At 41.1% G+C, this 27,082-nt stretch overlaps 1 long non-coding RNA gene across 5 annotated transcripts; it reads left to right on the forward strand.

Moving 5' to 3' along the window:
- Positions 1-52: 52 nt before the first annotated feature.
- On the forward strand, positions 53-26,594 carry LOC112840468 (uncharacterized). 5 transcript variants are annotated; one of them, XR_012381453.1, is made up of 6 exons: positions 53-266; positions 976-1,235; positions 1,315-1,534; positions 4,511-5,307; positions 6,280-6,379; positions 8,170-8,369. It is a non-coding gene; the product is annotated as an uncharacterized lncRNA (long non-coding RNA). The 5 variants fall into 5 exon arrangements; XR_012381451.1 differs by lacking the exon at positions 8,170-8,369 and adding an exon at positions 26,370-26,594 and having other exon boundaries at positions 976-1,534; XR_003212479.1 differs by having other exon boundaries at positions 976-1,534.
- Positions 26,595-27,082: the final 488 nt, after the last annotated feature.

Below are 27,082 nucleotides of genomic sequence, written 5' to 3' on the forward strand. Positions count from 1 at the left end.
CATGGAAGAAAGGGAGACAGAGATTAAACAAGCAAATGACAAGTATCACACACAAAGTCCACAGGGAAAATACCAGTGATGTGATAGTAACGGGACTATTTTGGGTTTAGGTGGTTAAAGAGGCCTCTCCAAGGAGGTGCTGGTGAAGTGAAGCGAGAGGGTGAGGAGCCAGACATGAAAAGATCAGAAGCCCATGACAGTTGGAGTGAAGAGAGCCAGATGGTCTGAAATTCTGAAGTAAAGATACCTTCGCTTCCCAGGAACAGGTGAGCAATGAAATGGATGTTGGAAGTGTAAGCACAAGCAATCAACTTGATAGAGGGTGAAAAGAGATCACAAATGTAGATTTTGAGTTTGCCGGCACAGTAGGAGCTAAAGCTCAAGAGGGTGGGAACCACTGCACCCTGGGGACCTAGTTCTGTATGTGGCGCGGGTATGTGGGATGGATGGATGGATGGATGAAGTATAGACCAAAAAAATACGAAAACACTCTTGAACACCAAAAGTACGTTTACCCTGAAAAACCTGTCATTCTGAAGTGTGTTGTTCCTGATACAAGAATCTCCTTTTTTTGATTTCTCAACATCTGGAGCCATGAATTAAATTTTTTTATTATTCTCTGGTAATTATGCATAACAATAAGATACTCTGCTTAAAATGTGTTTGTTCATGGCAAATGCTATCTGTGAGAACACAACAGCTTTGATGCTTGAATGAATTAATGTTTAATTTAAACAGCACAAAGGTAATCTGTTTAGAAACATGAAGTGCAGGAAATTTAGTGGGGGAAGAAATATCCAAATGTTTTTGACTTGACTCAAATTCTGAGTCAAAGCAAAGTTGGAAAAGACTGATGGTGTTAGTTGAAGTGTTAGTCTTTAACTTAAAAAACAAAAATTGAGACTGAATTACTTTGTTGTTCTAGTTTGTTGAGCTGTTTGTGCCTTTTCTCATCACACGGTTTTTCATACTCAGGTAGCAACCTTCACACTGAAAGAGTTATTACAGTAAACTGACGATGTGACATCAGAAGACATGCTTTTCTCTATTATCTGACATACAGTTGGTACCGGACGAGTAAACCCCATCTCTCCCCGGAGGCAGGAGTTTATGAAGAAGCACAAAGAGGATCAGGTTGGAGTCTGAAAGCCTGGGTTCTTGCTTTAGCCATTCCCCTAACAGAAAGTTTGTGATTTCAGACAGCACGTTTAATCTCCTGCTTCATTTATTCATTGGTAAGTGAGAGATAATTACTGAGGACCCCTCCGTCTCTTTCTGCATTGTATGCTTATCTACAAAGTTTCATCTCCTCAGTTACGTTTAAAAACACAGAAGAACAGAAGACAACTTCTCAAACTAGTAACATGTCTTAATCAAGTCCAGCAGTGTTGAGTGGACCAAAGAAGACGGAAATCCTGGTTCTCACAGAGGTGGAGTGTCACAAAATCTCACGTTCCGTGCGCTCCTGTCGTCTGTTTAAGGTATTGAGATGAAACAGAAGACTCCGTTTTAACTCCAAGACTCAGGCATGAAGGTGGGCTTTGTTCTCTGCGGGGTGGGAGGGACACCTCACTACACACATCTGCACGGTTTGATGGATTATTGGTTAATTTTACAAAAACTGGTATAATTATTATAACAGTATTTTGAAAAGTCAAGTGAGGCAAAGTGAACAGGAAAAGGGTTGCCCTCTAGAAGATCTCAGGCCAGAAGCCAAAGGCCAAGGAAACAAAGTGACCACCAGCCTCAGGGACAGAGCTTGGGAAAACCTTGTGAGACACTTACTGACTCAGGAAGACACTGAGAAGGTGCCGCGTGGAAGACAGGGGTGGCTGCTGTTGCTGATGCGAAGCCACAGACATGAGCTTTTCTGGGAAACGCAGTTGGGGTTAGTTGGCCGGCAGCTACAGATACAGAGTCAGGAAGCCATCTGCATAGTTTGAAGCATGGAGCTCCTGAGTCCTGACTCCTAACTCACGTAGAATCCACAGGGGAAAAACAAGGACATCCCACAAGCATTGGAAGGCCTGAGCGTCTCCCAGTGAAGGGCTGTGTAGGTTAGGGTTTGAGGCAGACAGTTGGCAGGCGCTATATCTCTGAGCCTCCATATTGGAATTTTTAAAGTAGTGAGGTTGTAATAAGTACATTTACTATCTCTGTTGCAGCTAAAACCTTATTATGTTAAACATTAGAAACATTATGTGAAACATTAGCCACCTATTTTAATTTTTGCTGTAACGTGAGCTTAATAGACATCCAGCATCCTAACATTACTATATGGGTATTTTGTGTAAGCCCTGGGATTACATGGCTTCATTTAGGACAGGTCATGTTGGACTAAACTAACTTCTCTTTCGGTAGAGTGATTAGAATGCTTTCAGTAAACTACTGACCAAGGGCATTGTGTAATATATTTGACAGCAAGATTAACAGTATGGACGGGGTAATAGAGGAGTCGGAGGTCGGTTGAGAATACTACTGAGTTACGGGGTGCTGTCACCCAGGCTCAGTAAATCCAGACATACAAAGAATGGACAAAGCTGCCATTTTACATATTTTCCTATCACTGGAGGTATTCAAATATAGCCTGGACCTCAATTTTCTACATATGCTGTAAAGTGAATGAATATTAACTGTGGTGAATTCGATGAACACCAAGATCCTTTAAGAAAAAGTACAAAATTCAAAAATTAACCATCTCCAGGGATCCAAAATGCAGTTGATAGAAATCAATATCTATTCCTAATGTATGTTTTTTAAAAAACTTAGTAAACTAAGAATAGCAGGCATATCATTACTATGGTGAAGAATACCTATTTCAAATAATACCAACATGGAGAAATACCAAAGTTGATTCCGTTGATATAAGGAATAAGATAAAGATGTCACTATACATTACTATTACTCATGAACTAAGAACTTCTGCAATAAGCTAAATAAAATGTGATAAGAGGAAAAGTTTGAAAAAGAATCTAAATCTGTTAGTTGATAGATGACATAATTCTTTACTGTAAAAAAATTAGATTTTTAACTGAAATTACTAAACCAAAGAGTAAGAAATGTGTTTGGAACAATGTTAGAGTATAAAGGTAAACAGAAAATTCAGTAGTTTTCCTGTATGCTAGCAATAGCCAGTCAAAATATAGTAAAGTCTACAAAATTTAAAATAAATTGAAATAAATTTAACCAAGAACTGTAAAACCCATATAAAGAAAATTATAAACTTAAAATTAGTCAAAGTCTACACAAATTATAGTTTGATAGTTTGATGAGACTGGTGTTAAATTTATAGATTAATTTGGGTATAATGTATTTTCTTTTTTAAAAGACTTTATTTGTCAGAGCAAGAGAGCATAAGCAGGGGGAGCAGCAGAGGGAGAGGGAGAAGCAGACTCCCCGCTGAGCAGGGAGCCCGATGCGGGGCTTGATCCCAGGACCCTGGGCAGATGCTTAACAGACTGAGCCACCCAGGCATCCCTAGAATGGTTTTCTCTATTATTTACTTTTTCTAAGAATAAATGTGACAAAAGTAAATTCATTTTTAGAAAGCAATGAAAGGAACTTGCTCTATAAAACATTAAATGATTTAGTAAAACCACAATAAATAGATGGATATTCACAAAATAGAAACATTAAAAAACTATAATAGAAAGTTCAGTCAGAGGCTTAAGGATATAAAAGATTTTATGGTAGGATAAAGGACGTATCTTAACTCATTGGGGGAAATGAAGCCATACTGAATAAAGGGAAGAAGGTAAGAGATTTCTGTCTCCACCTTTGCCATAAAATAAATGTGATGCATTAGGAAACTGAATAATCTTTTTTTTTTAAGATTTTGTCCATTTATTTGAGAGAGAGAGACAGAATGGGAGCATGAGAGTGGGGGAGGGCCAGAGGGAGAAGCAGGCTCCCCACTGAGCAGGGAGCCCGACGCGGGGCTCTGGGACTCGATCCTGGAACTCCGGGATCACTCCAGGATCAGGACCCGAGCCAAAGGCAGTAGCCCAACCAACTGAGTCACCCAGGCACCCCAACTGAATGTAATCTTAAAAACCATAAAACCTCTAGAGAAAGATTCAGGTGAACTTTATTTTTTTAATGTGTAATCTTCAGGTGGATAATGCCATTCTAAGCATTCACCAAAAGCTGAAACAATAAAGAAAAAGACTTGCAGGATTGACTAATAAAAGCAAAAACTTACAAGTGTGTGTATTACATATATATATATATATATAATACACACACAAAATCTTTGAGAGTTGAGTTAATGCCACCCACCCAAACCACTTTATGCCTGGAGGTGTTCACAGAAGATGAGTTGAAAGTTTCAGCTTTCCTATGGGCTCATGGCTCCTTTGGCAGAACGCCTCTCCCAAAATTTAGAAAATGTCTTTCCATTTGATTCCAGTCAGCTTCACGTGCCAATAATTACACACATGGGGGGGCTGCGTTTCTTATTGCTGTGCTCGGTTACATTCTGACACCACTCTCCCTCCCTCCCGTCTCCCAGGTGCAGCCCCTGCGCTCCCCTAGGCTGCAGAGGAGCCCCTCGCCCTCGGGGCGCCTCCCCCCTCTCCCAGGTGCAGCCCCTCGCCCTCGGGGCGCCTCCCACTGGAGGGGCGCAGCCGGAGCCCCGACTGCTGGAGTCCGCCCGCGAGCAGCGCAGCCGCACCGTGGACCGCACGCGGACGGCCGAGGCCACGTTCCTGGACCCCTGAGGCGCCGGGACGGTCACGAGGCGGTGCGTCTCTGTGCCGCGGCGAGAGCCCGTGCGCCCCGCGCCACCCTGCACTGACGACCCCCGCCCTCGGCCAGGGTGCTCGCAGACTGGCCCGCAGGGTTCAGAGCGCATCTTTTTCTCGCGCTGAGCTGCCACCTGCAGCCCCACAGCCCCTGCTGCGAGTGTTCCTACTTTTCACGGCTCTTTACAGCGAGAAGCTCCTCAGGTGTGCGGTCCGTGCTCCCGGACGGGGTGGGCGCGCTCCTCGTCACTCCCCACCCGGCGCCTGGAAAACATTTACTCCTGTTTGTGTGTGTCCAGAGCCGCGCCTCCGCCAGTTACTGATTTCTGTGACAGCCACGAGGAGGGTCCGCGCGGAAGGGCACGGAGAGCTCGTGACCTCCGGACGACCCCGAGCTCCCTCCGGGTACCCCGAGGCCCCTCACCCCGCACGCCCCGGCCCCACCTGGAGGTGTCGGTCCGCATGCGCGCTGAGGACTGAGCCCAGCTGAGGCCTGGCGGTGAACCTTCCGGCCCCCGCGGCAGGTGCAGGTGCGGACACGTGCTGGGCGCCCAGGAGCCTGCAGGTGAGTGTCCTTCTGGTTTCCCCCCGCAGTCTGTCTGCGGCCCTCGTGTCCAGATTTCACCTGGGAAGCTCCTGAACTTTCCAGCCAACAGCTTCATGGTGACAGAATCTGTAATTTGTTAGAAAATACAATCAGCAAACAACGTGTGTGCTGCATTAATGATTTCCCAGTTTCCTTCAACACCCAAACTGCATAGCAGGTACCTCGTTCTCATTACAACATTTTTTGGATAATATTTCTAAGGGGTAAATTAATATTTACATACTCAAACTCAAAACAACATTTTAAACACAATTGTATGTTATGTATATCGATACAATTTCAAATACAATTGGTGGGACATTGTCAAAAATCACAAGTCGATTGCTTTTGTTGAGAAGCAGGAAAGTTTATTGTGACAGGATTTGGTTTTGCTGTGACAGATGTGTGGTTTTATGTCTTTTAAAATTTTTTTTGAAACAATTTCAAATAAAAACTTAAAATGTCTAGAAAGTGGAAAGAACGCACACCTACCTTTCACCCAAATTCACCAATTGTTATATTTTTACTTATGTCTCATAGTTGGTACATCATCATCTCTCTATACAGATACCATTACGTTTTTTTCTAGTCCATTGATAGGAAGTTGAAGATTTCATACCTTTTACCCCAAAATATCTCAATGTGAATTTCCTAAGAACAAGGATAATCAGATACAGCTATCATAACCAGAAATTTTAACATTATACAATTCTCTTATCAATCTCCTGTTTTTAATCTGATTTTGCACATTATTCCAAGAATGTCCCATTTGGCAGTTTTGTTTGGTCCAGGACCTAGTTCCGGCTCGCACTGCATTCACATGGCAAGTCTGTCTCGTCCCCTTGATCTGGAACAGTCTTCACTGGGGCATTGGCATTTTGATGGCACAGGTCAGGTATTTCTGTGGATCGGCCCTCAGTCTGGGTTTGTCTGACATGTCTTCATCACTAGGTAGAAGTTCTACATGCCGGCTCGGAGAACCACAAACAGATGGCATGCCCTCCTCCGTGGATGGTGTCCGGAGGCCTGTGATGGGATCGCTTCTGTGACGGTGGGTGCTAACCCTGCTCACCTGGTTAAGGGGCTATGCTCCTGGTTTCTGCTGTCAAGATATTGCTTACCTTTGTGATTAGTAAGTAATTCACAGAGTGATACTTGGAGTCTGTGTAAATAAATACCTTGTCCCTAGCCCAACTTACACCCACGAGTTTTAGCATCCACGGATGACTCTTGCTTGAAGCAATTATTACTATAGTGGTTGCAAAACAGTGGTATTTCTAATGTCATCATTCCTTCTATGTTCATATGTTGGCATTCTATTATAAGAAGGACCTCTTCTTTCCCTTCCTTCTGCTCATTCATTTTTCATGAACTCTGGTATTTTATTCAAAGTGTTATTATCCATTATTGTCATTATTTATTTTGACGTTCAAATGGTCCTAGATTTAGCCCTTTTGTGTGGTCTCTTTAAAATCATTACTCCAGGACACCTGGGTGGCTCAGTCAGTTGAGCATCTGCCTTCGGCTCAGGTCATGAGCTCAGGGTCCTGGGATCGAGTCTGGCATCGGGCTCCCTGCTCAGTGGGGGGTCTGCTTCTCCCTCTCCCTCTACATGCCACTCCTCCTGCTCGAGCTCTCTCTCTCTGACAAATAAATAAATAAAATCTTTAAAAAAAATCAAATCATTACTCCATATCAGTTTATAAATATTCTCTTCAGTCTTTTTTTTTCCTGGATAGATGTGCAGGACTGCACTGTACAAATCAGAGATTGGCAAAATCTGACCCACCATCTATTTTTGTAAATGAGGTTTTATTGGCACACAGTGTATGTACATTTGTTTACACACTGTTTATGACTCCTGCAACCACAGAGTTAAGCACAGAGCAACAGAGACAGTATGGACCCCAAACTACAGTCTGGCCCTTTAACAAAAATTGGCTGTCCCTTGGTGAAAATGAATCATAATTTGTTCAAACAATATACAATGTATTGTATACATCATATGTTCAGTATACAATGAATAACCTTCTACATATGTATTTTCATACTGTTGGAGGCTCATCTTCAGGGTAAATTCCTAGAAGGAAAACTGATAGATCAAAAGCAAATCCAGAGTTTCTGAGTTTCTTGAATCTTTGTGTATGTTTTATACTTGGATAAAACTTAGGAGATTATGTGTTCAAATACTTTTTTCTGACCCGTCTGCTCTTCTCCTTCCCAGACTTCAGATGTGTGTGTGTTATTCTATACAGTATCGTCCCACAGATGCTTAAAGCTCTGCTTATATTCTTTCAATCTTGTTTCTTTTTCTTCAGATGAGATGTTCTCTGTTGGTCTATATTTACATTCTCTGTTCTCTTCCTCTGGCATCTGAATTCTGCTATTAAAACCACGCAATGACTTTACTATTTCAGATGCTGTGTCATCCTACCATGTCTCTATCAACACTTCCCTTCAGCTTCCATAACTGTAGCAGCCGCTTTGAAACCTTTGTCTGCTCATCCCCGGCTGCATCATTCCTGAGTATTATCTTTCCCTTAGAGATGGGTCACATTTTCTTGGTTCTTTACTTCCTGATTAATTTTGGATTGTATCCTGGGAAGACTTTGGAATATTAAGTTTTGGAGACTCTGGAAAAGTTTTGAAAGCAATTTATTTGACTGAAATTAAATTGTAGACTCCTTCTCTCCTGTTTGCAGCTCAAATTTCAGGTCAGTTCCTGTATATTTAGTTGTCATTGCGTCTGTCCCTTTATGCACCGTTCAACGGCCAGCCAAAGTCTTGGCCACCATTTACTCACATAAGTTGAGAATCTCCCTCCTCTGGCTCTCTTTCCAGGAATCTCCTGTGACTTCCCTGAAATTGCCCTGACTTCAGTCCTCGACTCCACAGGCCATAAATGCTGTAAACCACCGGGGGCTTACCCATCCTACTTGCTAGCTACTGTGGCCTCTCCGCAAATAAGAGCTATTAAAGGGAAAACTCTTCTTCCAAGTTTTCTCTCAAGAAATCCCGACTAAAGTGTTCATTCACTCTCAGTGCCTCTGTGTATGTTTTGTATTGTGCCAGAGTTAATCATTGTTACACATGGCAAGTGTGAAGCGTACAGAATTTAATCTGTGATGTAGAAGGAGGCATTTCATAGTTGAACTGGGAAAAACCAAAGACAAGCAGATGAGCTTGAAAGAAGCCAGTGGAAAATGGCGCATTATTCGTAGGGAAATGGCTATTCAGTGAAAGGAGGATTCTTCCCATGGGGGAGCCAGAGAACAGTGGTGCATCTGAATCTTACCAAATCAGGATTCTGAGTCATAGTTATGTGTAGGGAGAGTTAACCCTTCTTAGTACTTGTATGATTTTATGTCTATGTATCTGGTTGTGTACGGTGTGAGAGATGGATTCCCTTCTACCTTCTGTCTATCCACTCACCCCAGCAACATCTATTAAAAACTCCACTCTTTCCCAGGCTTGCTACCACATTCATCACAGATTCACTTTCCATGTGTATTTGGGCCTCTGTCCAGACTTGCTATTCTATTCCAATAATACATTTGCTTATTCATATATGAGTTCCAAACTGTTTTAATTATAGAGGATTTATGATATATTTTAATATATTGTCCAGCTAGTCCCTTTTCTTAGCTTTTCTGTATTTTCCTAGCTATTCTTGTATGCTTATTTTTCCATATAAACTTTGATATCAACTTTTCTAATTCCATAAAAACAATGCTTGCTGGTATTTTTATTGAGATCACATTAAATTTATAGATTAATTTAAGCAAACCTGACATATTTGCAACTCTGAGTTTTCATATCTAAATACAAGGGTTGTCTGTTTTTTATTTAGTCATATCTATTTTTGTGTCTGGCAGAACTGTTTTAGTTTTTTCATTGCTAAGCACATTCCTAAGTTTAAACATTTTTATCCTCTTATTTTAAATATGGTTAATGTTCCATTGTATTATCTAAATAGTTATTTTGCTTACAAGAAGTCCATTAATTTCTATGTTCTTTTTATGTCTGGATACCTTACTGAATTCTTGTTTTAGTTTATTACACATGATTTAGGGTTTTCTAGGAATACCATCATATCATTTGAACTAGAGATAACTGTTCTATATTTTTTCAAATTCCTATGACTGCAGTTGTTTCCTATTGTCTAATCTCATTGGTTAACGCCACCAGCGCACTGTAAAATAGTAGATTAAATATATACACATATGTACCTACATACAAGTGTGTGTGTTTGTGTGTGCATGCGTGTGTGTGTGCATAAGAAAATATCCATCAATTCCTGTTTCCTGGAGGTTTCTCAATTTTTTTTAAAAAGGGTTTTCAAGCAACTATGTAGATAATCATATGATTTTTCTTCTTAGATTTAGTAATATCTTAATGGATATCTTACTACTGAACCATTTTTGCAGTACCAGAATAGATCCCAATTGATCATTATATATTACTTTCTAAATATGATGCATGATTTTGTTCACTAATATTTTATTTAGGATTTTTGCACCAATGTTCACAAGAGATACTGATCTGTGACAATCTTATTTTGTGCTATAAAAGTAGATGTTTTGAAAAACATTCAGTGTCAACAAAGGGGATGTTTATGTGAGATAGTTTTGGTGCTGAAAGAAATTATGTTACTTTTTACAAAGCAGATATTGGTTAACAAATTAAGTGGTGATTAGGAAGTTATGTTTCGAACATTTTATACCATACATGTTAGTTATGGTATAAATATAGTTTATACCATAGTTATAGTTACATATAAATATAGTTTATAAACAGTACAGATAGTTATGAGTAAGTACTGTGTTTTAGTGACATTTTTAGGAAATTGATTGAGGGTTTGGCATTAATATGAATGCATTATAATTTCTTTTTTCCATTTAAAATAGGCTCCTTACTCACTAGCAAGTGACATTTTGCATAAAATGTCATTTTCCCATGGACGTAACACTGATGTTAAGCAGAAATTGCTTGTATAACAGTTCTCAATAATAAGACCTCAGAATGCATAAAGCAAGAAGTAAAAGATCTACGAACAGAAATCCACATCTCAGAGATATTAACAGGTCTCTTTTCATATTTGATATGGGACATCTTTCTTTATTAAAAGATATAAAAGATTTGAACAGAATTGGCAAACTTGACCTAGTAGTCGTATATACAACAGCACGTTATAGCCGGGACCAGCAAACTGGGCCAGATTGTGCCTGTGCACTGTTTCTGAATGAAATGTGATCTAAGAATGGCTTTTACACTTTAAAGCGGTTGTGAAAAAAATAAAAATAAGGACAAATGTGCTACAAAGACCCCATGTGGCCCACAAAGCCTCAAATATGTGTTGTTTGGCTATTCACAGAGAAAGTCTGCACTAGACAGACTACAAAATACACTCTTCATAAGTACACCCAGATCATGAATCAACATTTAAAACTGTCCCATAAAGAAAACAGTGCAAATGACTTCACTGGAAAATTGTACCAAACATTTTGAGAAGCAATGAATCCAATCTTAAACCAACTTATCCACAGAACAGTAAGAGAGGGTATGTTTTCCAATCACTGTTATAGGAGCAATATAGTCTTTTTTATTTATTTGAGAAAGAGAGCCTGCTCGCAAGCAAGCATGGGGAGGAGCAGAAGGGGAGGGAGAGAGACAAGCAGACCCCCATGCTGAGTGTGGAGCCCAAGTGGGGTTTGATCTCAGCACCCTGAGATCATGACCTGAACCAAACCAAGAGTCAGATAGATGCTTCACCATCTGAGGGAACCAGGTGCCCCAGGAGCAACATAGTCTTAATATTAGAACAAATGGGACAGTGTAAGACTGAAGACTACAGGCCAGTCTCATTCATTACTGTGCGCTCATGGATCTCCAGAAGTCCACCCGAAGCCCTAACACATACGAACAAGCCAAATACATAAATTCCTAAAAATCACGTGCATGGTGAACACATTGACTTTATCCTAGGAATAGAATGGAGATTTAATATTTAAAAACCAAACAAGTTATTTGCATTAATACTTTAAGGGAGAAAACTCAAAAGATCATTTGTCATTTGTTCCAGTTTGGGGTTTTTATTCTAAGTGAATATTTAGGGATGTGGGTAAAAACTTTCTAAGAGAGTCCCAGGGTTTCGCCTGCTTCTCTGTCTGCACCTTCTGCCCTGCGTCTGCAGGTCCTCCCAGTAAAGAGGCGGAGTTGGTTTCCTTACCTTTAGATTCAGAGGTTGCCTGAGAGACTTCCTTTGGCCAAGGGGATCAGCAGATGTGATTCCTCCAGAGACTTGCAAGTGTGGTTCTGCTTTCTATTTACTCTCTTGTGTTCCTCAAACAGACGGAGAGTGCTTCAGCCTCCATCCCTCCTAATCCCTCCCTCTTGCTCCCTCCCTCTGGAAAGATCCTCCATGGAGATATCTGCACAGCCCACTTCTCACCTTCATTTACATCTCTGCTTACTTGTTATCTCATCAGAGAAGTCTTCCCTGAATAGATAGTGTATCTATGAAGGAAAAATTCAAGACGTCATTCTCTAACCTGTTTTCCCAGTTTCTTCATAGCACCTAATGCTAATTGGTTCCTTGGTTATCTCCCTGACTGGATCATGAGATCCAAGAATACAGAGACTTTTTCTGTCTTACCACTGAATCTTTAGTGCCTAGAACAGAATTGGTATTCAAGGGTTATTTGTCACCTTAAAAGTATGTCTTGAATCTTACTGATTCAACCACTTTCACCTTTATTAACTTAGGAAGACATAATGCACTAAAGCTGATATGTGTTGAGATGAGGGTGATGAAGTAAGATGGGAGTCAGGATGATGAGGGAGCAAAAGGCATCCCCCCCACAGTCCTGGGTGGGATCTGTGTGACATTCCTCCAGGAAGCTTCCCACTGTCTTCATGTTAATGCCTTGCTAGAGGGAAAAGCAACCTTAATTTGACAATGGCAGGGCCTCAGGTATCCTGTGAGTCTTCTTTAACATATGAAAGTTCTTTTGAAAACCTTACTTTTCCTTACCTCCCCCAACTCCATAGCATATAATCAGCCACCCCTCACCACCCCGGGGCAGCACCTTTTTCTGCCCATGGTCTTGTCCCCGTGCTTTCATAAAACCACCATTTTGCACCAAAGAATTCAAAGACTCAATCCTTTCCTGGTTGTCAGCTCCAGACTCCACCCCACTGAAACTCACCTATATTCAAAACCCCATGAAGTTGCTAGAAGATAGAACAGTCACATAAAATGTGATTAAAAGAGTATTTAACCAGAAAGTACTTAACCATGGCAAGTACATGCTTGTCATTAGTCTTTCCAGCCATCCCACTCGCATCGCAAACTGGATTTCATAAAAAGCTGTAAGAGGCAATAGAATAGATATTTTCTGGAGAATTTTTTCTTTCTTTTTTAAAAATATATTTATTTATTTGAGAGAGAGAAAGCCCAAGCAGGGGGTGGGGGCAGAGGGAGAAGCAGACTCTCCACTGAGCAGGGCACCTGATGCAGGACTCGATCCTAGGACCCTGAGATCATGACCTGAATCAAAGGCAGACACTTACCAACTGAGACACCCAGGCACCCCTGGAGAATTTGAAGATTTGAAGGAACAACTCAGAAAACATAATGAGTAAAAAAAAATCTAAGCATGGATGAAAGATTAATGAATGATCATCCCAGTGTGCAAGGAAGAAAATGAAGGAAGCATCTTCACTTCAATAAAATGTATATGTGTGAAATAAACACCAGGGAAACATTTGGACTCAAAGGCATGATATAGAGAGATCTATGAAATCCAGAAATTAAAGAAAGGAAAATGTATAAAATTACCTAATTTTCTTTAGTTAGAACCAAAATATTTAGATGTTAAGAATATGTTTGCATAATTGGACTTGTTTAGTAATTAGGCAGATGATAAAGCATTCATGGTTATGACACAGTAACAGTGTGTATTGAAATATAATTGGAGAGACAAGTAATAGATGCTCAACAAAAGCTGAATTCTGAGAACTACTTTCAAGGAAGTGACTCAGTAGGTACAGCAGTCTTGTTCATACCACATAGATTTTTTCATAGCATTAATGGAATGACTAGATGTTTGGAAAGGAAAAAAAACTATGTACAACAGGATAAATAGCTTGCCTAAGTGAGCCCAAATTAGTCTATGCTATTTTTAGTCTGTGATTCTGCCCTAGAAGGCCCCTGGGAATTGGAGGGAAATATGGAAAGAGAAAATTTGTTTTTTTTTCCCAGTTGAATGATACCAAGATATTCCTGAAATACATTTGAATAGGTTTTACATTCCAAAGACAACTTAGTTTCTGTCACAGAGAAAATAAAAAGGTGGAAAGTTTATTTTTATAACACATTTCCTCCAGTGGTCCCTCTCCAAGGTGACCAGCGTCTTTTGCTGTAGGCACTGGAAATAGATAAGGATGTCAACTCTAGGAGTTAATTAGCTGTTGTAAGTTAGAAAAAAAAATGTTTTTTTTCAGCATGGGAAAAAAATCTTTTTAATTTTGTCTGTATATTTCTGATCATCCCCTCAAATCCAAACCCAGATGGTTCTCATTTTTTAAAATTTATTGAAACTCCCAGTTTCTGGTCTAACACATAAGGATCTTGGAAGTTACCACTTCGGCCTAACAAGTAAAAACTGAGAAAATGGAAAAACCAACAATTCTTAGATTCATAAAAGAAGTGAGGTCGCAGGGCAAACCTCCAGAGAATCACAACTCGCCAGAGCAGAAACCTCTATGGGATCCAGTGCTGAGAGAGGAAAAAAGGAACTGTAATTAACAAATTGCAGGAGGCACAGTGGAGCTAAGTCTGGGAAATAAAAACTCCAGGGGCCTCAGATAGTGGGGGGGAGAGGGCCCTTACTTTGTGAATTTTACCTCCCGAAACTCTCACAGTGAGTATCAGAAAAATCCCCCAGTGCTTTCTGCAGGGGGAGGGGAAAAGCAACCATTTTAAAATATGCCAGAGCACTCTGTTCTTCATAATAAGGTCACCCTCAGGAGAAACTAGTTAAGCAGAGCTTCACCTGCCAGTGTTTTATCAGACTGTAAGTCTGTGGCAGAAGGAAAATACCCAGCTCCAGCCTGTCTAGCTGCCTATCTCAGCTAAGGGGAGCAGGGGGAGACGGAGAAGCCTGTGTGTGGTTCACAGCCTAAGGCAAAGGTCTGTGTAAGACTGAGACCTAGTCACAGGACTGTAGAACCACTGCATTACTGAAAGCCTGTTTAGAACAGTTTACTCACCTAGTGGATGTCCAACTATCAATAAAAAAAAAAGCTGCAAGACACACTAAAAGGTAAAAACAAACCAAAACAAAAATTTGAGGAGACAGAGCAAGCATCAGAACCAGACCCAGACACGGCAGGGATGTTGGAATTCTCAGACCAGGAACTTGAAACAACTATGATTAATATGCTAAGGGCCCCAATGGATAAAGTAGACAGAATACAAAAACGTGTGGCAGTATAAAAATAGAGATGAAAATTCTAAGAAAGAATAAAAAAATGCTAGAAATCAAAATCACTAACAGAAAATGGCTTCGATTGGCTTATTTTCAAACTGGAAGCAGCTGGAAAAGGAATCTCTGCTCAAGAATATCTCAATAGGAACCTCCAAAACCAAAAATCAAACTGAAAAAATCAGAAGAGAATATCTAAGAACTGTAGGAAATCTTCAAAAGGTTTAACTTCTGCGTAACAGGAATACCAGAAGGAGAAGAAAGAAAGGGAAAGAAGACATATTTAAACATTAAGGACTGAGAATTTCCCCACATTAATGTCAGACACCAAACCACAGATTCAGGAATCTCAGGCACCACCAAATAGGACAAATGCCTCCAAAACTACCTAAACATCTAATTTTCAAATTACAGAAAATTAAAGATAAAAAATACTGAAAGAAGGCAGAAGAACCACCTTGCTGGGAGAGGAGCAAAGATAAGAATAATATCTAGACTCTCAGAAAACATGCAAGCAAGGACAGTGGAGTGAAATCTTCGGTGTTGAAAGAAGAAAACGACCAACCTAGAATTTTGTACCCTATGAAATTATCCTTCAAAAGTGAAGAAAAATAAAGAATTTCTCAGAGAGAAACTGAGAAGTAAGTGAATTTGTTACCAGTAGACTTGCCTTACAAGAAATGTTAGAAGAAGTTTAGGAAGATAGAAAATGATATAGGTCAGAAATTCAGGTCTATATAGAGAAAGGAAAATCATTTGAGAAAGAATAAGTGAAGGTAAAATAAAAACTTTTATTTTTCTTTTTCCTAATTGATCTAACAGATAGCAATTTGTTTAAAATAATAATAGCAACATTGTATTTGATTATGTATGCTTATGTGTATATACATGCTTATGGATGAGCAAAATGAGTGACCACAATGATACAAGGGACAAGAGAGAGAAATTAGGATTCCTTTGTTATTATAAAGTACTCACAACCACCCATGAAGTGGTATTGTGTAACTTGAAAGTAGACTAGTATTGGGGCGCCTGGGTGGCTCAGTTGGTTAAGTGTCTGCCTTCAGCTCAGGTCATGATCTCAGGGTCATGGGATTGAGCCCTGCATCGGGCTCCTGGCTCAATGGGGAGCCTGCTTCTCCCTCTCCCTCTGCCCCTCCCCCTGCTCATGCTCTTGCTCGCTCTCCCTCTCTCAAATAAATAAAATCTTAAAAAAAAAAAGGTGGACTAGTATTAGTTGTAAGTGTATAGCATAAGCTCTAGGGCAACCACTAAAAAAAGGAAAAACAATAACTATAACTCATCAATAATATAGTGTACAATTAACAATTTGTTAAGAGGATAGATCACATATCAAGTGTTCTTCCAAAATAAATTAAAATTAAAAATAGAAGAAATATAATTGATATGCTAAGAGAGGAGGGAAAATAGAATCATATAAATTCCTCAATGAAAACCACAAAAGACAGAAAAACAATGGAAGATAAACAGGACAAAAGAGCATGAACAACAGACAAAAACAATAAATATGGTTGATATTAATCCAAACTATATAAAAAATCACTTTAAACATCAGTGGTCTAAATGCACGAGTTAAAAGAGATTGTCAGAGTGGATCAAGAAACAAGATGGAAAGATGTCCTCTATAAGAAACCTGCCTTAAATATAAGGACACATATAGATTAACAGTAAAAGGTTAGAGAAAGATGTACCATGCCAACACTAATCAAAAGAAAGCAGGACCTGTTGATTTCTGACAGAGCAGATTTCAGAGTAAGGAAAGTTGTCAGGAACAAAGAAGGACATTATATAATGATAAAGAGACTAGTTCTCCAAGAAGACATAACAGTCTTCAACATGCTTATGTCTAACAGAAGAGCATTAGAATACTTGAGGTAAAAACTCGATAGAACTGCAAGGAAGAACAGATGAGCCCACTAGCACAGCTGGAGTGCTCAGTAGCCCTCTCTCAGAATGAGCAGATTCACCAGGCAGATAATCACCAAGGTGATGGCTGAATGCAACAACTGTGGACAATGGATGTCGACAGACAACTTCCTCTGGCAACAGCAGGACACACATCCTTCTCAGACTCCCACAGAACACACACTGGGAGAGACCACATACTGGGCTATAAAACACACCCTAGCCACTCAAAAAGTATTCAAATCATATAATGTCTGTTCTCAGACCGTAGTTTAATGAAACTAGAAATCAATAACAGAAAGATAGCTAGAAAATCCTCAAATACTTGGAGATTAAACAATATACTTCTTTTTTTTCTTAATGCCATTTTTTATTGTGGCAAAATACAGAACAGAGAACCTAGAAATAGATCCGTGCAGTTCTAGTTAACTGATCTTTGACAAAGGGGCAAAGAAATACAGGAGAGAAAAGAGAATCTTCTCAACTAATGGTGCTGGAACAACTGGACACTCACAAACAAACAAGGAATTTATACACAGACCTTTCACTCTTCATGAAAATTAACTCAAAATGGATCACAGACCTAAATATAAAGTGCAAGTTACAAAACATACATACAATCACATAGGAGAAAACCTAGGGCCTTGGAGTTGGTGATCTAAAAATACACCAGGGGCGCCTGGGTGGTTCAGTTGGTTAAGCGACTGCCTTCAGCTCGGGTCATGATCCTGGAGTCCTGGGATTGAGTTCCGCATCGGGCTCCCTGCTCAGCAGTGAGTCTGCTTCTCCCTCGGAGCCTCGCCCCTCTCATGCTCTCTCTCTCTATCTCATTCTCTCTCTCAAATAAATAAAATCTTCAAAAATACAAATAAAAAATAAAAATACAACACCAAAGTCACAATCCATGAAAGAAAGAATTGATAAGCTGGACTTCATGAAAATTAAAATTCTCAGCTCTGCAAAAGACATTGTCAAGAGAATAAGAAGACAAGCCACAGGCTTGGAGAAAATATTTGTAAAAGACATATTTGATAAAATACACAATGAACTCTTAAAAATTGATAAGAAAACAAACAGCCCAATTAAAAAATGAGCCAAGATCTTAACAGACACCTTGCCCTAGAAGATATACAGATGGAAAATAAGCATATGAAAAGATACTCCACATCATATCATCAAGGAAATGCAAATTTTAAAAAAAGCCACAAAGAAATACCACTACATACCAATGGAATTCTTTGCTAAGTCAAAGAGCAAAATGGTAATTGCTTTGGAAGACAGTTTTATGGTTTTTTACAAAACCCAAAGATGCTCTTACCAAATGATCCAGCAGTCATGCTCCTTGCTATTCACACAAAGACGTTGGAAACTTACGTCCACACAGAAATCTGCACCTGCACGTTTATAGTAGCTTTATTCATACTTGTGGAAACATAGAAGCAAGCAAGATATCCTTCAGGAGGTGAATGGATAAATAAACTGTGGTATATTCATACAATAGAATATCATTCAGTGCTAAAAAAATGAGTTAATGAGCCATGAAAAGACATGGAGGAAAGTTAAATGTATATTACTAAGTGAAAGAGGCCAATCTGAAAAGGCCACATACTGTGTGATTTGGAACTCTGTGGTCCTCTGGAAAGACAAAACTATGGAGAAGGTAAAAAGATGAGTGGTTGCTGGGGGTGAGGGTGGAAGGGGGATGGATAGACAGAACAGAGGATTTTTAGGGCATCGAAACTATTATGAATGACACTATGGTGGTGGATACATGTCATTATATATTTGTCCAAACCCATAGGATGCACCCCAAGAGTGAACTTTGATGGAAACTCTGGACTCTGGGTGAAAATAATCTGTCAGCTTAGGCTTCTTGATTAAGACAAATGTTATCACTCTGGTTGGGGATGTTGACAATGGGGAGGCTATGCATATGTGGAGGTGAGGGGCATATGGGAAATCTCTGTAAATTCCTTCCAGTTTTGCTGTGTACCTAAAACTGCTCTAAAAATTAAAGTCTATTTTTAGAAAATGAATTGAGTTCCACTTGGTGTCTGGAACCATCTGAGACCACAAAGGTGAACCGCTAACATGGTCAGGCTGTTTTTTGGTTTGCAAGGAAAGCAAATGCACTGTGATAGAATCTATGATGAGGCAAACAGAGGGGTAGGGAGATGTCTGGGGTGGGGACTGAGTCTTTTCTAATGTCGGAGGAGACATCAGAACATCAGGAGGCTGGCCGCCAGAAGTTAGGGGAGATGGTGGGGGTAATTCCCAGCCAGGATGAGGGAGTAACTGGATTATTTCAGGCAGCATGGAAGGTCCAGGGACCGTGGAGACTTTGGTCTGATTGGGGCACGGATTTGAGGCAGGAAGAGAATGAAGGTGCTGCCTGACTCCCAGGGAAATCTAACGTCCCTTTCAGAAGTATCTTCCTGAAGATTCTTGTTTCTTTGAATATTGTCTAAACTCAAAATCTCTCTTGCTACCTCATACCCTCCTACATGAGGTCTGATTCCATTTTCTTTACCTGGAGGGGAGTCAGCTTCTCCCTCTCCCTCTGCTGCTCCCTCTGCTGGTGTTCACTGTCTCGCTCTCTCTCTTTCTCTCTCCATCTCTCTCTTTTTAATTTAAAAATCTTAAAAATATATAAAGGGTTAGTAGTCATTCAGAAACTAGTAAAATACATTTTCCACAAAACAGTGATGTGTATTCTCAAGATTTTCCTGGCCGAGAAGCAAAGGAGGAAACAGTTCCATGTGTTTATCTGTGTAGGTCAAGGAGACTTGTAAGATGATCAGATCTGAGATGAAACTACCCTGGATTCTTAAACTATTCTGTTGATATGCCCATGTAAAGTTTCCTTAATCTAGGACAAACCCTGTACGGCTATGTGTCCCCCATACTGTTTAACGAGGTTTTAGCCTGGGGAGTGGACCCTCGATGCCAGAGCCCAGCAGCTGCTGTGACTGAGGGGGTGGGATTCACACTCTGGAATCTCAAGGAAGAATTACTCTCTGAGAGACACAGGACAAAGGAACACATTCTCATGGCTAAACAGTGCCCACAGGGGAATCCTTGGGTGGCTTTCACTTCTGGTGTGTTTTTCTCATGGACCATAACGATTTTGAGACGTACAAGTTAAAAACTCCCGTGGCCTCTTCCCACCAAACACACACCACGTCATAATTCCCTTGTTGAGCTGGATGTCTTACCCCGCGTGAAGATGTGAGGAGCCATGGTAAGAGTCCTGATACATTCACATCCTCGCTGGTTCACAAGCCAAGGGATCAGTGTGAGTCCCTCTTTAGAACCTTCCTCATGAGGGACTTTGCAGGGAGTTCATTCTATTTCCTACAATTTCTTTTAGATCACAGACTAAATATTTATGTTAGACAATATAAACAGGTAGAACACTAAAAATAAAAATCATAATCCTAGCTACCCAAAACAACCATTGTTGACATTTGATATATATTCCTCCAAAATTTTACCTTTCCATTTATACTTTTCTTTTACAAAAATGGCATAGTCTGCAGATAGTGATTGCATCCTTTTTTTCACCTAACAAGTGATAAATATCCCCACGTGTGACTTAGATATTCTCTTATAATAGCATATTTGATGGCTGGATAGTATTCCATTGTATGGCTGTATCGTAATTGTTAAGAATGATTCTTATGGTTCTAATAATTTTGTACTGTTTACTGTAAGCTAGAACTTTTTCAAATTTTTGAAAAGTGGCTGTCTCAGGGGTTTGAATATTTGAATTTTGTTTATATTTCTCCTTTCATTCAATAAACATTTAAAAGTTCCCTCTAGGTGCCAGGTACTATGTCATCCCTAATGAGGACAAAGACTAATATGTTTAATAAAGTTTCTCATGAGAAGTTATGCGGTAGTAAGAAATCTTAACCCTCTTTAATCTTAATTCTATTTGACTCAGGAAATGCTTCATTCACGTTCAGAGATGAAGGTTCAGAGATGAACCTGGATGAAGATTTTTCCGAGTCAGATTTTAAAGAGTGATTTGGAGTTAGTTAATTAGGTGAAGAGTGGAAGGAAGAGGTGTTTCAGGCACAGAAAGCATCTGTCTAAATCCCTCAAAATCAGAGACAATGTTATCATCAGGGAACACGTTCAGTATCTCTAAGATACAAAAGACAGGGTAGTACAGGAAAGGTGTAGGATGGAGTCATGCCCAGGGGCTGGGTCATTATGCTCAAGTCTACGGTGAGTCTTTGGAAAGTTTTAAGCAGGCAAGGGACAGAATTAGGTTCTAGAAATAGCACTCTGTTATGAATACAGGAAATGGACCAGAAGGAGACAGAGCTTGAAAACATGAAGATGGATAGGAGTCCTGACTCACATGTTCTCATTCAAGTCATTTGGAAAAAATGCTGATTTTTCATCTACCACCAGATACCGTCTTCCAAGCCAGCACCAACTGGTTCCAGGCTCTCTGAGTATGATTACATCATCAACCAGAAACCCTTCAGGTGCACTGATGCCTTCTCATGTCTTTCCTCTCACTCACAGTGCCGTCCTGATGCCTATGGAAATCTAAGGGATCACTGATCTACCAGGAATCCCACCAAAAAGAGAGAATATAGAGTATCTAGGAATATTAAAATCTAAGGAATAATAAATTTCCTTTCTCCCAGTGTCTCCTCCCATGTTCCTTAGCGTAACCTTTCCTAAGAGAAAACTCTCCCTGGAAGGTCAGGTCTGCCTGAAGTCTCAAGCAGAACTTGAGTAATGCCCAAATACTGTGAGACGTTTGGGTCTCTGAAGACCTGTCTGCCTTCTCATCATTATAATAAGTCAAGAAATCTCAAAAGTTACTGACTACAGGCATTTGTGATCAGAGGGAATTTACGTGAAGCCTTAGAGGATAATCATCCAAGTTCTTAATACAAAAGATGGCATGAACTCCTGTGTTCTCCACCTTCTCCGACCTTCCCCTTGCTAAGCGCAGCCCCACTGACTCCTGCAGATGGAAGTTACATCACTTGTCATAAATTCAGCTTATTTGATCATACCTGAACTTAAGCCATAACTTTATTGCTTTTCCTCTGAAAAATTTTTTTCTAAGTTCTCACTGCTACACTGATGAGCCTTTGTATATATTGTTAAGAAAACCTGAGGCTGGATCCCGAAGGACTCTGTTAGGTGGGAGGAGGTTATTAGACCTACCACAATCTCTCTTTTTACCTCTCTAGTATTTGGTCACTTGAAATACATTTTTGTTTTTTTCATCTTAATTTCACAGTTAATGAAATTCCATCTTTTCTACACATGATCAATAACAATTGCTTAATTTATTATAGAAATGCACTGCTGAATTTTCAGTTATATATTGCACTAGGTTTTATTGAGAGAGCTTTTATTTATTTTTAAGATTTATTTATTTAGAGAGAGATGGAGTGTGGGGAGGGAGAGGGAGAGAGAAAGAATCTCAAGCAGATTCCCTAAAAAGCGTGGAGCCTGACACGAGGTTCGATCGCAGGATCCTGAGATCATGATCTGAGCCGAATCAGGAGTCAGACGCTCAACCAACTGAGCCACCCAGGCGCCCTGAGAGATCTTTTAAAGCCATGGATCAATCTTGTTATTCTTTGGCGAAATAAAATCCAAATCCTTACTGTGGCTCAAAGCCCTAGATGTTACCTCTTCTGACTTCTTTCTCGTCCTTCTGCCTCACGTTGTATACCTTCCCTGTGGTCTGCAGCCTTTCCTACCCAGCACCACTATGCAGGTCTTTCATAGCCCTCCATCCCTGTGCAGAGCACTGGATTTATTGCAGGGAGACAGGAAGGCAGGTAGCTCAGGGAATTCACTCACCTGTCAGAGAGTCATTATGGGCCTTGTACTCTCCAAACTGAGCAACAGAGGGTGAGTGACCCAGCTACTGTTTCCTAGTATCTATTCTTAGCAAAGAACAAATCTGATAGGGACGGAGAATTTGGTATTGGACTATGGCAATGTGGTATAGATTTTCTTTGACTTGGTCCAGTAGCCAGGGAGAATTTCAATTCCTTTTTTTTTTTTTTTTGTATAACACTACTTGGTACCATCTTTCTTCTGAGAGAGACAGTGGAACCAGAAGGATTTGGGCCCTTCATGGTCACCCAGCACTTACAGTTTGGCAGTAAGGCCACTGGGTTAGGGCAGAGGGATACCTGAGCTCTTGTCCTGGCTTTGTCACTGTTGGGTACACATACCTGGCACCTTGAAGACTATACAAATATTTAGGAATAGATGAATGGGTTATATGTTTGACTGTCTTTCATGTCTTTGGGCCCTCTCTCTCTCCACTACAAAATGAACATGTTGGATTATTTTACTTCCAAGACCCTGGGAACTGTGAAGTGGCATGATCTAAGCTAACAATGTTTTCTAGAGCTCATTCCCACCCTTCACACTAAACCCCTTTGAGCAAAGATGAAATTGATAATTAAACCGACTGCCAAATGAAAATATTTTGAAAAGCCATATTTTGCAGTACATGGATCTGGTGAGAATGGCCTAACTTACCTTGATAACAGCTTCAAGTGTCTGTTTTGCTAATGTAGAAACCTCTCAGAAACTCTTGAGTTTTTATTTTGTGGATCTTTAGCTTAGGTTTTGCTTACCTGTTCTCTTCACAGCTAAGTCTTAGCGTGGTAATCTACGCTCTGATTCAAGACGGAACAGGTTGGAGGGTGGATCGCCCTGGCTCACAGTGAGGGGGGAGTCTGGTGGGTCCTTCCTGCCCCCGGCCGGTCAGCAGGGGAAGTCCTCCAGGGCCGCTCTGAGCTCGAGGCTTTCCTACTCTTGCAGCACCGACATCTGCTCTGGGGGCTTCCAGCGCGGATTTCAAAGCCATTCCCAGCTCCGCATTGCCACACTAGTCATGGTCCCTGCCCTCCAGGCTTCCTGGTCTGACCCAGGATCCTGCGCATCCAGAGGACCGAGAGCTCCAGCAGAGCGTGGGGCATGATAGCCATCTCAGCACGGCTCACGGTCTCGTCTGAGTGATGATCGCTGTCCGCTGTGCTCCCTCCGGCTCCTTTTCCTTATAGACCATTTTTCACACTTCGCAGCTTTCCTGCTGGGGAGGATATGAGCCCCCGCCATCAGTCCTCCCCAGCGGGCACGCTGATAATCCACAGACACACGCACACATACTGAGAATGATGCTACTATGTGAATATCTCAAATTAGATCTTGGACAAATCAGTACTTGACCGATTATTTTAGATCAGTCTGCATCATTGTAAAATATGGACTGAAATAGAAATTCACTTTCTTAGAGTGTATGTCCGAAGTTCACATATTCACAGATGTTTCAGGAAGAGAGTTTAATGTTCCTAAGTTGCTGGGCTCAGGATGTGCCTTGTTTTATGACATTTACAGGTGATATTTACACAAACCTTGTGTATCAGCCCTCTTGAATTTGGTTTGTTTTCTAGTCTTTATGGCTCTGGGTCTTCTGTTTTCTCAGTGTTGGTTCTGAACACTTCACACAGATGGACTCTGTTTAGGATCCAGCGGTGCTGAAAAAGCCCAGCAGCCAGATAACCCAGACAGTCTCAACTTCATTCTGCTTTAAGTCCTTAAATATATGTGAGTCTGCTGCTTCTCTCCCTGAAGCAGCAAAAATAAGCAAGGGTGACCTTTCCATCTTGCTTAAGCAGAACCTAGTCCTTGGAGCCTCCCTTGGAGGATTTATTGGACATTCCCTCACTAATCCTAGCATCCTCATTGCCTGGATTTACCTGCTCCCATCCACCTTGACTTTCTTTCTCATATACATGGAATTAATACTTAAGGGAAGACTTTAGATTAATTTTTGTGTCTCTGAAATTATGTGGCATAAGCCATAAACACGTCATTGGTCTAGTGATAGCCAACATAAATGTTAGGAAAAATCAGGAACTTGCTCTCTATATACTGGTGAGAGCACACATACTTTCTGCTCTGTATTGTCAACGAAGTAGATCCCGACAAAATGGCTCAAGAGGGAGGAAGTGAAGGAGGCAGGGCTCAGAATATTTAACTCTCTTTTGCTCATGACCACGCCCATATAAACAACTTTCACCTTTCTCATTCCTGTTCTCATGTCCCAAAATAAAGTTATAATATAGGAGCTCCCAGTTCTTGAGCAGTTGTGATATACCAGGAACTATGTATATGAGACGTTTTTACTCTGATATTTTAAGAAGTGTGCCCGTTGGACAGTTAAGACCTGAGGTTCCTGTCAGAGTTGTGTGAACCCAGAGCCCATGATCTGGGTTATGTGGCCTTTCCATATTTCTTTACCCCAATCCCAATGATGGGCCAGGCAGGTGCATGTGATCAGAGATAGGAAGTGATGCAATGGGACATTTCATTAGTTTAAGGGGCTGTAGAGGGAGGAGGGGGCAGAGAGATTAGTTCAGCAGACTTTATCCTTGCACTTCCCCAGCTACTCACTGGGGCTGGTTTTGGAGATTGCCCTTCGTTCTTTTTTTCTTTTAATTTTTATTTACGTGTTTGACAGAGAGTGTGTGTGCACAAGCAGGGGAAGTGGCAGGGAGAATCAGGCTCCCCGCTGAGCAAGAATGCGGGACTTGATCCCAGGACCATGAGATCATGAGCTGAGCCAAAGGCAAATGCTCAGCCAACTGAGACACCCAGGTGTCCCAGAGATTGCCCTTAGCTCTGAACGCCTGTTGAAGGAGTTGTATATGTTAGTGTTTCTGAGTACTGATCTATGGTAAAATTTTTGATGATCCCAGTTAGGAGAAAAAATAATGAATTTTACATAAAACTAAAACTATCAAATTGATGTAATATCCTATATCCTAAAAGATGTCTATCCTGCTATCTTCAAAATCACTGCATAAAAATGTTTAAAAAATAAAAATACTTTTTTAGCTTTTACTTTGTTTTTGATGCTACATGGAAACTCTTGGAAATCCTAAATTTTGTAACCATAATTCTGACCAAAGTAAGATTGAGAGGGAATGATTCAGGAAGATTAATCCAGCAGGCATGTGCAGAAATGGAAGAACAGAAATATCGGCATTGAAGAGATGAAGAAATTACTGCATAATCCAGCATGGGGATAAGAGCCTGTAGTCACATGGTGGCAAGACTAGAAAGAAGGGATGGGGTGCAAGGCATGTTTCAGAGGAAGACCAGCGGGACTTTGTGCCACAGGAAATAAATGAAAGAAAAGAATTGTTTGAAGATGTTATTTTTTGACAGGGAGAGAGAGAGAGAGCACAAGCAGGGGGAGCAGCAGAGGGAGAGGGTGAAGCAGGCTCCCCACTGAGCAGGGAGCCTGATGCAGGACTTGACCCCAGGACCCTGAGATCATGATCTGAGCTGAAGGCAGATACTCAACCAACTGAGCCACCCAGACATCCTGAAAGAAAAGAACTATTAAAGACTTGTCATGATGGTGTGGCTAGCTGAGTAGCTGAAGGACACTTAGCCAACTGCCTTGAAGTTAACATCCAGCGAGACTTGCACACACCACAAGGGAAGCAGTCCCAAGGGTAGACCCACTGAGAATAGGTGAGGTTCTAGCAGATTAAGGGCTCAGCTGAACAGTGCCAAGCTCATAGTAAATGCTTAATAATTGCTATTCACTTCCAGCTCTGAGACGTCCTTCAACCTTCACAAGGCTCTGCCCGTAATCATGGGCAGCTCACTTTAAGAATGCGGAAGCTGAGGTTCGGAGAAGCTAATTCCATGTGTCTAAACGGTGGTCGGCAGAGTTCTGATCACAGGACGGAGAACACGAAGGGCACGAGGGTGTTCGTCAGACGAACTGCTTCAAGTCTCGTGTGGATGATTGGCAGGAGAAGCAGAAACAGGATCCCCCCGTGGCCCCATTGGTAAGACCCTTGTGCACGTCCTTTAATGACAGTGATTTGGCAAACACACACTCGGCCCCCACCCCGCACCAGACACCTGCTCCGTCCCACGTCCTGCCCCGGAGCAGCTCAGCGCCTGGTGGGAAACGAGGGGTGAGTCTTTCCTGACGCATTTCCCAAGCTCCAAAGTAAGCCAGCTTCCAGCGGGATTCAGCTAACGGATTCAGTGCTCCTTGAAGACTGGGAGTACAGGAGGAGAGGAGAAAGCGTGTTTCCTCCCCTTTCTCTGTAGCAAGGACCCCTGGTCCAGCAGTGAGCATCCCCTCTGTGGCTCTAGCTCTGCTCTGTGTCCCTGTGGTTCCATCAGTCGCTGGGCGACTCTGATTTCAACACACACTCTTCCATCTTGCCTCCAGTGTAAGGACCATAGGGGCCTCCTCCTGCTGCTAATCTCCAGGCTGCCCGCCCCCCCGGGGCCCTTCCAGTTCCCCC

The sequence above is a fragment of the Callorhinus ursinus genome, unplaced genomic scaffold, assembly GCF_003265705.2.
Source record: "Callorhinus ursinus isolate GAN/ISIS: 27379988/994484 unplaced genomic scaffold, GSC_fseal_2.0 scaffold19, whole genome shotgun sequence".
NCBI lineage: Eukaryota > Metazoa > Chordata > Mammalia > Carnivora > Otariidae > Callorhinus > Callorhinus ursinus.